The sequence below is a fragment of the Hibiscus syriacus genome, unplaced genomic scaffold (assembly GCF_006381635.1).
Source record: "Hibiscus syriacus cultivar Baekdansim isolate YM2019G1 unplaced genomic scaffold, ASM638163v2 tig00016004_pilon, whole genome shotgun sequence".
Taxonomy (NCBI): Eukaryota; Viridiplantae; Streptophyta; class Magnoliopsida; order Malvales; family Malvaceae; genus Hibiscus; species Hibiscus syriacus.
Window position 1 is genome coordinate 159,024 of NW_024062379.1, and position 12,295 is coordinate 171,318.

Sequence of the window (12,295 nt, forward strand, 5' to 3'; positions counted from 1 at the left end):
AAGGAGAGAATCCTTTTAAGGATTATCAGCAACGATATTCAGAAAAAAGGAGCCTTTTTCGAAAAAAAAATCCATTAACAGAGAGCCAAAGAAAAAAAATAAGAAAACTCTTTACCTTTTTCTTCAAAGAGGCACAATCGTCCCTTGACGAAGCCACCACGACCTCCCATGTTGAAGGTAAATCCTCTTCCTTGTTTTGTCTAGATTTAGAATCGAGTGGTTTCGGGGTTTGGTGGCTTGAAGAGGCTTCGTTTGAGAGATTTAGAGGTATTGAAACTCGTTTGGCTCCTCATCGGAGCCGATGAGTGGCGGCCGACCTCTCCACTAAACCTTAGCTTGTGAGAGAGTTTCAAGGGACTCTCTTTTCTTTCTTTTGAGCGGTTGTGGGAGGAGATAAAACAAAATAGTTTTAGGTTTTTTTAAGCCAAAGCAGTGCATTAATGTGGCCATAGCCCATAAGTACGTCATTTTGTGGGTGGGATAGAGCTAAGTAGGACTGTAAATGAGACGAGACAGATCGCGAGTTACTTGAGATCGACTCGATCAAAACTCGATAAATACTCGGATCGAATGGACTCGACTCGAGCTTGAGCTCGACTTAAGTTCTTAACGAGCCGAAACGAGCTACTCGATATTCGATTCGAAAAGCTCGTGAGCAACTAAAAAAATGTTATATTATAATTTTAGATTTTTTAAAATTACATTATTAAAAAAATATTAAAAATACATTATTGATAATTATAAAATTTTAAAAATATATTAAAAATTCTATAATACAACAACCCTAAAAATTATTTATCTAATGACAATATTTAATATATTTCTAATGATAATATTTTTAATAACTAATTTTTTAAATTGTTGTTATATTTTGAGGTTTCGAGTTCAAAGATCATAAATATCAAGGGTTTGAGCATTTAATATCAATATACTATATTGTACTTACCTCATAAATCGATACCAAATTGATTAATTAATGTATTTGTAATGAATCCTAAACCTTAAAACCTAAACCATAAATCCTAAACCTAAACCCTAAACCCTAAACCCTAAAACATAAACTATAAACCATAAACCCTAAATCTATAATGTGATAGGTGTTAATTTGATAAATTAATGAAATTAATTTATAAAATTTTTAATAACTAATTTTTTTAAATTATTGTTAACCTAATCTCTAAACCCTAAACCCGATTACATAGATACAAACAATTATTTCCAACTGAATGATTCATGGTGAAATCGATTATGTTCAGTCTACACTTGCTTTGCCAAGTTGAAAATACGTATGATTCAACTCTAACATTAAAGAACACGAGCTAAGAATATAAAAAAGAGTATTGATAAATACCATTTCGAGTCGAAGGACTCAATAGAGGAAGATTCATGTATATACGGCCAGGTGATTCAGTTTGCAATGAGGTGCCAGCGTTTCTGTCATTTTGTCGAGTCGAACTAGCTCTAACATGCGAAGGAGTCCTTGAAGTATCATGAAGATCTTTTCCTTTACTTGATTGACCCTAAAATTAATAGATAACAACACAACTCTAAAACTCTTGAAATAAAAGATGCAAAGAGAAGTTGGATTCCACTGTAAATAATGACTGAAAACATATCTACAATCTTACCCCTCTGTTTAAAGCAAGTTTAGGAGGGGTTTGTGCTCTTAAACTACTCCATTCAGTTCTCTTAAAGAAATGATGTTTCTTGAGCATGGCATAACCATCAGGCCCGGCACCAGGTCGTCTACTGGGATCAAGCCAAAGGAGTCAAAAGTACAATGTATTGTGTCTACTGGGATGAAGCTCATGAAAACAAAAAGATAGATATTCAAGCAATATGATGGAAAATGATATCATGATCTTGAAAATCATTAGTTGATTTTCCATCATATTAAAACTACGCAGATTATAAGTCCTCTGAAAACTTGGATCAAAATCAACAAATCAGATCAACCAAATGTATGCCAGTTGTAGAGCTTCTTTTATAGTCGATTTTTCATAAATTTATGGAAACAAATATGATACACATCAACAAAAAATTAGATAAGAGATCAACTTCAAGGTCTTAAGCGTATAAATTTCTGGATGCATAGCAGAAAACTAATCCAACATGCATAAAATTATAGCTTACCAGGTGGGAATATAGGCAAATCATGGGAAAAACCATTAGTAGTTTGAGTAAAGAGTGATTTTATGCTGAAGCAATATCCCATATTGGGGAAGTACATGAGTTGACCACTTATTTGGCATTATAAATAAAAGGCATCTACCTCCTTTCAACACACTTACCTGGATGGGGTCAATGGATGATCATCAAGGTTCATGGCCTAGGTAAACGACCTCTATTGCACTTGGGAGGAGCGCTCGCCTAAGGTCTCCCCATTTTATGAGAGCCTACGTCATAATTTGCGGTAGTGGGTGAGTTCAAGCTTGAATCGAGTTTGAGCTTGAATCGAGCTTAAAATTGAGCTCGAGTCTTGAGCTTCAATTGAGCTCTTAAATGTTTTTTGAGTTCGAGCCTTTTTGAGTTTGAGTTGAGTTTCAATATTATATTTCGAGCTGAGCTTGATAATTTTTAGCTCACTAGTTTTCGAGTCGAGTTTTCTCTTAAAGTTTTTGAGTTTGAGTCGAGCTCAACAATACTCGAGCTCGACTCAGCTCGTTTACACCTCTAGAGTTAAGTTGACCATATTTTCTTTTATGGGTTATTTGTGTAAGGGTCATGCCCACTTTTAAGGTAATTCATTTTAGTCCTTGATTAAAGATTTCCGGTCTTTTATTTGTGGCTGTTTATTTTACATGTGTTACTTTTTATTCCCTTTTAACATATTTATTTTAGTTTCCTGTCGGTTTGCACATTTGTTATACAATTTTAATAATTTTCATTTTAATCTCGAATACGTGCCTTATTTATGGTTATCATCATTCATAAATTTCACCCATGATATTTTGTTATTCTGATTTAGTCCCCTTTTTATATTTATCTAGCCAAACTTTAAAAATCACTTGTTGCAATATTGTATATATTATAATAGAACATTACTTACGCGTCACAATGCATGTGTTTATCAGGAAAAATGGCCGAAATAATCCATATGGGGAGGTTTATTTCCCCAAATAATACACTTTGCTTATTATTTCCTCAAATGGGGTGAAATCTACAGTAGTTACCTGAAATCCTTAAGATCTATCGCGTCTTCAAGCCAATTTTTCCCATGCAGAAGGGCACGTGAAATCTCGATGTCTTCAGGGTAAATGGGTTTGAGAAAACCTATGGATTTCTTGGTGTCTTCAGTTGATTTCTCTGTGCATGAACGTGATTTCTCTGCTACAGCTGCATGGGGGCTGGGACTTGAGGAATTTGCAGCAGATTTCTCTACATGAGGTGCATGTATGGGACAACAATAATGGTGCTAATGGGCACCAATAATGGTGCCATTGTGCACCAATAATGGTCGTGAATTGGATTTATAAATATGGGGATGGGGTGGTGTTGGGAGTTCGGGGAGAAGTTAGAAAAGAAAAGAAGAAAAGCTTGCATGTTCGAGAGTGATTTCGGGGGAAAATGAGATAAAAAAGTTCGAAACAAAGGAAGAAATAATTTGAATATTTGGTAAGTTTTAATTAATTTTTATTGTTCCATTATTTTTATTTTAAATAGAAATTAATTAGATTTTTTTTATTTTACAAATTGAACTATATTTGTGTTGTTTGGTAAGTTTAATTTAAATTTTCGTGTAATTTTTAGTTTTATTTTTAAATAATAATTGTTAGAATATTTATTTTGATTTTACATATTAAGTTGTATTTGAGTAGTTTGGTAAGTTTAGTTTAAATTATTTTTTGATTTTTTTATTCAGCAATATAAATTATTAGACTGATTATTTTAATTTTAAGGATTAAATCATATTTGAGTGATTTGGTAAGTTTAATTATTTTTCTTGTATTTCTAGTATAATTTTGGTTTTTAATTTAAATTATAAATATTAGACTATTTATTTTGATTTTATATATTAAGTTGTATTTGAGTAGTTTGAAATGATAAGTTTAGTTTAAATTATATTTTTGATTTTTTTATTGAGTAATATAAATTATGAGACTAGTTATTTTGATTTAACAGATTTTTGTGTTTAAATTTTCTTTAATTATGTTTAATATTATAATTGGAATATTTAATTTTTTTTCTAGATTTGTTGAAGCATGGTAGAAGAAAATGTTCTTTTGAGGCTAGATGGTCGACACATTTCTAGTCATTTGGGAGCACTGGTATTATGATCGAATAATATTTTTTATTTGAGAACGGTGAATTAATTTTAATTACATGGATTAAAAAATTGCAGGATGACGAACAACGAGTCCTTCGTTGTTGACTTACCAATTGTAAGATGCCAAATGAACGTATTGTCGATAATTTAAAAATGGTGGGCTTTTATGATGTCACATTTGTAAGAGAATTTAGGTTGGTCCCCAGTTTGATCAGTGCATTAATTGAACGGTGGAGACCAGAAACTCATACATTTCATCTTCCGTGTGGTGAATGTAAGATCACTTTGGAGGATGTGGCTTTACAACTCGGGGTGCCTATAAATGGGAATAGCAATGGTGGGAAATAATGATCATGACGTGTTTGCAATATGTGGGGAGTACCTTGGGAGGTACCAGAAAAAACATTAACAAAAGGGTCATGGGTGAGATTATCCTGGTTAGCAAATGAGTTTAAGCTCGATCCTTATTGTACTAAGAAAGACATTATATATGCAACTCGAGCATATATATTACGGTTAATCAGGGGAATCTTGATGCCGGATAAATCCAATAACCTTGTCCATATACAATATCTTCCGTTTTTGGGTAACTTTTTTATTACCCGTCAGTATAGTTGGGGATAAGCAATATTGGCATTCTTGTATCGCGAGATGTGCAAGGCGTCATTACATGTAAATGATGCGTATACGACTGAAATTAGTGGATGTATGATGTTATTACAATCTTGGGCCTGACACAGAATTCCATGGTTAACATTGATTAGCCGAACTGCAGTTGACTTTCCTCTTGCCGGAAGGTAATTTTTTGATTTAAAGTTTTTTATCTTAGATTAATTAAAGAATATTTTGTAAAGGAAAAATAATTAGATAATTTTATTTTGATTGGTATACAGATGGAGGCATAAAATAGATGGAACGGGGTTGGCCCACAATAATGTGAAAGAGTTTAGATTTAAGATGAACATCAAATGCAAAGTTGAGGTATATTTATATAATTAATTAGAGAATTTATTTTTTATTATGTTTCTAATATTGTTGTTTATGTCATTATATAATTGTATTGAATTTTATAATTATTTAATTAATTAATAACTATATAATTTTGTTTTATAGTTTATTTGGAGGTCGTACAATGATGGAGAAATGTCGCGCATACTGCAACATGTCTGGGAGGGTTGTCAATATTGGTGTGCTGTTACACCATTGATCCATTTCGCATTTGTGGAGTTCCAATTTCCCGATAGAGTGTTGAGGAAGTTTGACTTCCACCAACCTATTTCAGGAATTCTAGAGAATCATGACGCTCTCCACAAATTAGATGGGCGGTGTAGGGTCGGTGAGGATTGGTCTGTGAGGCATGCCAACCATATCAATCATTGGAACAACAGGGGTTCATACTTGCCAACGCTCACTCCCATAAAGAGGATGATTTTGACTTCCAGAGTTCGGATTACCTGAATTATTATTGTGAACATGGAAAGTCGTTCTTGACAATGAACAGAGAAAGACGATAATTTATAGAGTATAGAAAAAAATTTGGTAAACTTGATAAACCAAGAAGGACTGGGAGTGGGAGTTCTTCTCACCATGGAGCAGAACAAGCGACAATGGATAATATCCCACCAGAATCTTTTGATCCCACAGGTTCATTTCATCAAGTGTTTGGTGATTCTGATGTTACGCCCTACACTCTTCAGCTTGTTCCTCATCAATCACCCATGTTCTCTCCCATGTTTGGGGCAACATATGATTTTGATCAGATGACATCTATGATGTCAAATACAAGTATTTGTCCTCATATAGGAGAGTATAGTGGTGGTGGGCATATATTTACAACACCGGATCATATGCCCTCGGTGAATGAGCAAGTTGGTTATGATGAACAAACTCCTGAACAAGTGCAACGACCACAAGGAAACCGACTTGCGCCTCAACATTATTATTCAACAACACCCCGACACCAAAAAGAGTTGTAAACACTTTATATGTTTGAATTATTATTAAATAAATGAGATATATTTATTTTTCGTTCATGGTACAAAGAAATTTATATTAAAATATTAAATAAAAATTAAATATTTAATTTAAAGATTAAAATATTAAAATATTAAAATAAAAAATAATATTTAATTTTTATTAAATTTTTATTAAATTATTATTAAATCATTATTAGTAATTATTATAATTTTATTATTAGTAATCATCATTAAATTATTATTATTAAATCATTAGTATTAAATCATTAAATATTTATTATTAAATCATTAAATATTTATTATTAAATCATTAGTATTAAATCATTATTAGTAATTATTATTTAAGTCAATAACATTAAATCATTATTATTAAATCATTTAAAAACGTTCGATCAAATTTATTACGACGTATGCATGCAATGACAGTAAAATTATGTTTGTTGAGTCAAATTTTGTGAAAGCTTAAGAGAAAAATTTAAACGAACTCTAATTGTTGTTTAAACCCTAAACCCTTGATTAATTCTAACCATTGAAATTGTTGCGGGAGTCAATAAAGTCGTTAGGGTCTTGTTTCCCACTTAAATTGCTGCTAGGAGCCTTGTAGTACCGATATTATACCACTTGGTATCGATACTTCCTGCATGAAATTCAAAAATTCGACTGTTGGAAAACAACAGTATCGATACTGTTAAAGGAGTATCAATACTACTATATAGAGTAGTATCGATACCACTTCATGGTATTGGTACCATTTTGAGGTTATGTTTTCATGGATCGATACTGCCTTAGCAATATCGGTGCTACTAAGTTAAAATTGAGTTTTTTACTCGATTAAAGTTTGAAACCTTTAGTAAAATTTATTTAAAAAATATTTCTAGTATAGATCTCAATTTTTCATTTGAGTAAGAAGTAAAAATTGACGTTTTAAACTTTAAGTAATAAATATATATAATCTTAAAATTTATAAAAATTAATTAACAAATTTGTTTGGTATATCAAAATGTTTCCAACAATGTTCAATATCAAAATATCAAAATATAATTGAATCGAATATATTCGCTTACCGATGACGGGGTATTGGTGCAATAACTTAGGGCTGTAAATGAGACGACACAGATCGCGAGCTACTCGAGATCGACTCGATCAAGGCTCGATAAATACTCAGATCGAATGGACTCGACTCGAGCTCGAGCTCGACTCGAGTTCTTAACGAGCCGAAACGAGCTACTCAATATTCAACTCGAAAAGCTCGTGAGCAGCTCGAAAAAATGTTATATTATAATTTTATATTTTTTAAAATTACATTATTAAAAAATATTAAAAATACATTATTGATAATTATAAAATTTTAAAAATATATTCAAAAATTCTATAATACAACTACCCTAAAAAAATATTTATCTAATAACAATATTTAATATATTTCTAATAATAATATTTTTAATAACTACTTTTTTAAATTGTTGTTATATTTTGAGGTTTTGAGTTCAAACATCATAAATATCAAGGGTTTGAGCATTTAATATCAAGATATTATACTGTACTTACCTCATAAATCGATACCAAATCGATTAATTAATGTATTTGTAATGAACTCTAAACCCTAAACCATAACCTAAACCCTAAACATAAACCCTAAACCCTAAACCTTAAATATGATACCCTAAACCTTAAAACATAAACCTTAAACAATAAACAATAAACCTAAAACCCTAAACCATAAATCCTAAACTCTAAATCCTAAATCCGATTATATGATAAGGGTTAATTTGATAAATTAATGAAATTAATTTATAAAATTTTTAATAACTAATTTTCTAAATTGTTGTTACCTTAAACCCTAAACCTAATTACATAGATGCAAACAATTATTTCCAACTGAATGATTCATGGTGAAATCGACTATGTTCAGTCTAAACTTGCTTCGCCGAGTTGAAAATACATATGATTCAACTCTAACATTAAAGAACACGAGCTAAGAATATAAAAAAAAGTATTGATAAATACCATTTTGAGTCAAAGGACTCAATAGAGGCAGATCCATGAATACGGCCAGGTTATTCAGTTTGCAATAAGGTGCCAACGTTTTTGTCATTTTGTCGAGCCGAACCAGCTCTAACATGCGAAGGAGTCCTTGAAGTATCATGACGTTCTTTTCCCTTACTTGATTGACCCTGAAATTAATAGATAACAACACAACTCTAAAACTCTTGAAATACAAGATGCAAAGAGAAGCTGGATTCCACTGTAAATAATGACTGAAAACATGTCTGCAATCTTACCCCTCTGTCTAAAGCAATTTTAGGAGGGGTTTGTACTCTTAAACTACTCCATTCAGTTCTCTTAAAGAAAGGATGTTTCTTGAGCATGACATAACCATCAGGTCCGACACCAGGTCGTCTACTGGGATCAAGCCAAATGAGGAAAAAGTACAATATAATGTGTCTACTGGGATGAAGCTCATGAAACAGAAATATTGATATTCAAGCAATATGATGGAAAATTATATAATGATCTTGAAAATCATTAGCTGATTTTCCATCATATTAAAACTACATAGATTATAAGTCCTCTGAAAACTTGGATCAAAATCAACAAATCAGAACGACCAAATGTATGCCAGTTGCAGAGCTTCTTTTATAGTTGATTTTTCATAAATTTATGGAAACAAATAAGATACGCATCAACAGCAAAACTAGATAAGAGATCAACTTCAAGGTCTTAAGCATACAAATTTCTGGATGCATAGCAGAAAACTAATCCAACATGCATAAAATTACAGCTTATCAGGTGGGAATATAGGCAAATCATGGGAAAAACCATTAGTAGTTTGAGTAAAGAGTGATGTTATGCTAAAGCAATATCCCACATTGGGGAAGTATATGAGTGGACCACTTATTTGGCATTATAAATAAAAGGCAGCTACCTCCTTTCAACACACTTACCTGGACGGGGTCAATGGACGATCATCAAGGTTCATGGCCTAGGTAAGCGACCTCCATTGCACTTGGGAGGGGCGCTCGCCTAAGGTCTCCCCATTGTAGAAGATCCTACATCATAATTTGTGATAGTGGTGAGTTTGAGCTTGAATCGAGCTTAAAATTGAGCTCGAGTCTCGAGCTTTAATTGAGCTCTTATATTTTTTGAGTTCGAGCCTTTTCGAGTTCGAGTCGAGTTTCAATATTATATTTTGAGTTCGAGCTGATCTTGATAATTTTTAGCTCACAAGTTTTTGAGTCGAGTCGAGTTTACTTTTAAAGTTTTCGAGTTCAAGTCGAGCTCAGCAATGCTCAAGCTCGACTCGGCTCGTTTACACCCCTACAAGAAATATAATTATTCATTCAAATAGAAATAAGATTACTAGTAAGGCCTATACCGTGGGAGGTTTGGACAATTTCTTTTTGAATGATCTTCACCTCTACATAATCCACATCTCTTCGGTTGGCTTTTCTCTCTAATATGGATATCCATACTGGTATGAATACGAGTATATTCAGGTCGACCCGTAGGACTTATACGAAGTAGTGGATTTGAGAACCATTCATCATGATGTAGATTCTCCCAATAATATTCATTTTGGATCGGTCTGAACTAATAGTCGTATATATTTAATATCCTCTGTAGGTGAAAGCACTCATCAACATAAGTATATGAATTGATTCCAGTATGCATACATGCAGCGACTGCATGAGCACACGAATATCTCCACGCCAGAAAGCGGCCACAATCACACCATCTTTGTCGTAAATTAACAGTAAATGATTCTCGATCTACTTCTTTATTTCGACTTATGCATGCGATCAAAAGTATGTCCAATTCGATCGAAGTCATGAAAAAACATTGAGGTTGCCATACGCTAATTTGGTTCCATTGCTTCTACCACCGTCGGAGCCCATATTTTACCACGATTTATCAGACACTCGATCTCTTTCCCTTTATCAGACAAAACTTTAGCCAACCTAAAATATGTCTCTTTCACCACACTCGCTATTGGGAGATGACATGTACCATTTAGTATTGAATTAATGGCCTCAACAAGGTTTGTAGTCATGTGTCTGTATCACTGACCACCATCGTATGCTTGCAACCAATTCTCCCGCTCAATTTTTTACACCCACTTCCAAACGTGCTCATCTATGACCTTCAAATCCTCCAATCTCTTGTCAAAATTTGGTTGGGGTAGTTCATATCCTATTTCAAAATAGATATTGTGTTAAAGTCAATTTATAAACAAAAACATAAATGGGTACAAATACTGAAAATAAAACTTACCTATGCTGACTATCTCTCTACGAATACGGCCGTTATGAAACTTCTCAATACAATTCTTACCAATATGACAGATACAATATGTAGGATATGCGTGCGGAGGTGTCCAACGACTTCTCCGTAGTTTAATTGTTACCAAAAGGCCTGTTCCTTGATCAGATATCAAGGAAACTCCATCTTCTCGGATGACATACTTACGTAGATTAGTCAGAAAGAAGTCCCAAGCCTCTGTTGTCTCTCCTTCAACGATGGCGAATACAATTGAGAATATATTTCGTTGACAATCCTGCACAACTGTTATCAATAATATATGTTTGTATTGACCGTATAACCACTTACCATCTACTTGGACCATACGTTTGCAAAATGAAAAACCTTCTATGCATGACTTGAATGCCCAGAAGAGTCTATGGAATATTCTCTTCCCTTGAAGAAGTTGACCTTCTCGGTTGTATACAGTCATAATCTGAGACTTCACGATGGTTCTAGGTATGAATTTTTTTATAGCTTGTAACAAATCAAGTAACCCATTGTATGATGTATCTCAATCGCCATATATCAACCTCTTTGCCTTCTCCTTCGCATGCTAAACGGGTTTGAATTTTACATTGTATCTGAACTGGTATCGAATAGACAGAGCTAACACTGAGAAAGGGATCATTGGATTTTGTTCAACCAACACCTTCACATATTAACATATTAAATCGAAGTCCAGTAGTTGATGGTCTTATTCGATAGAGTATTACAAACATGTGTGTGGATCATTGTACCTTGTGATGAGCCAAGCATATTGCCTCTAGATTTTGGACACTCTGATCAGCCACTTACACTCGGGCTCATATTTAACACACTTCGCATACAAAATTTTCTGGTTGGACTCTGCAACCATGCAATCTACATGGCCTCTTATGTAATACTCTTTAATCGCTAGTGTAGCTTCTTTTTTTCCTCTGTATTACTTCCCAACTGATAATTCATCAGAGTTATTGGACGATCTAATCATGTAGCCTGAAGTTAAATACGGTATCTCTATGAATTCAGGTGCCCTCATTGCTTCATAATCAATCTCCTTCATGTGAGGGGTAGGTTGATACGGTGTCAGATATTCATCAATGTTGATATCAGCTTCATAACCATTGAATATATCGTCATCCTCAACCAAAAGAGGTTTCTCAGTTTCTTTATCTTCACTGGAATCATCAAGTATTTCTTCCCAACGATTTTTAGCGTCATACTCTACGACTCCAGATGTTCCACCAACTTCATTTGCATTTTCCAACATCGCCACAAAGCTTCTCATCGACCTATATATCGGTTATCAAAATGACTCTCGAAAGCCATTTGAGATGAAGTTCCAACCGCATTTCTAGATGACCGAGGCACATTAGATATATTACACAACTCAGCAAATAACTCAATAATTGGATATTTGTTGAGTCATGTAATTCAACCATAGTTATAATATCATCATCTTCTTGAAGTGGTACTGCAGCATACCTGATTGGATTGGGACATACCATAAATCTGTACCTCAAACCATCAACTTTAGTACGAATTTTTCTTTCTATCATCTCCTTCATCTCTTAAAATGTGATGTCCCTTTTAAACATCATATTTATAGGTGTTTCAGACTGAAAAATAACTCCGACCTCATTTTCCATAATATGTCCATTGTAATGGACAATCGTGAAAAATTTGTTGCTCATTTTCTCTACAAGTAAAAATATAGATATTCAGAATAAATTACATTCATAATTATAATGAAAATTAATTATTTGCAAAA

At 33.2% G+C, this 12,295-nt stretch overlaps 2 non-coding genes across 2 annotated transcripts; both read left to right on the forward strand.

The window, feature by feature from the left end:
• Positions 1-2,283: 2,283 nt before the first annotated feature.
• LOC120208201 lies at positions 2,284-2,442 on the forward strand. Its single transcript, XR_005524280.1, has one exon. It is a non-coding gene; the product is annotated as a U1 spliceosomal RNA (small nuclear RNA).
• A 6,738-nt stretch (positions 2,443-9,180) lies between these two features.
• LOC120208200 lies at positions 9,181-9,339 on the forward strand. The gene has a single exon (XR_005524279.1). It is a non-coding gene; the product is annotated as a U1 spliceosomal RNA (small nuclear RNA).
• Positions 9,340-12,295: the final 2,956 nt, after the last annotated feature.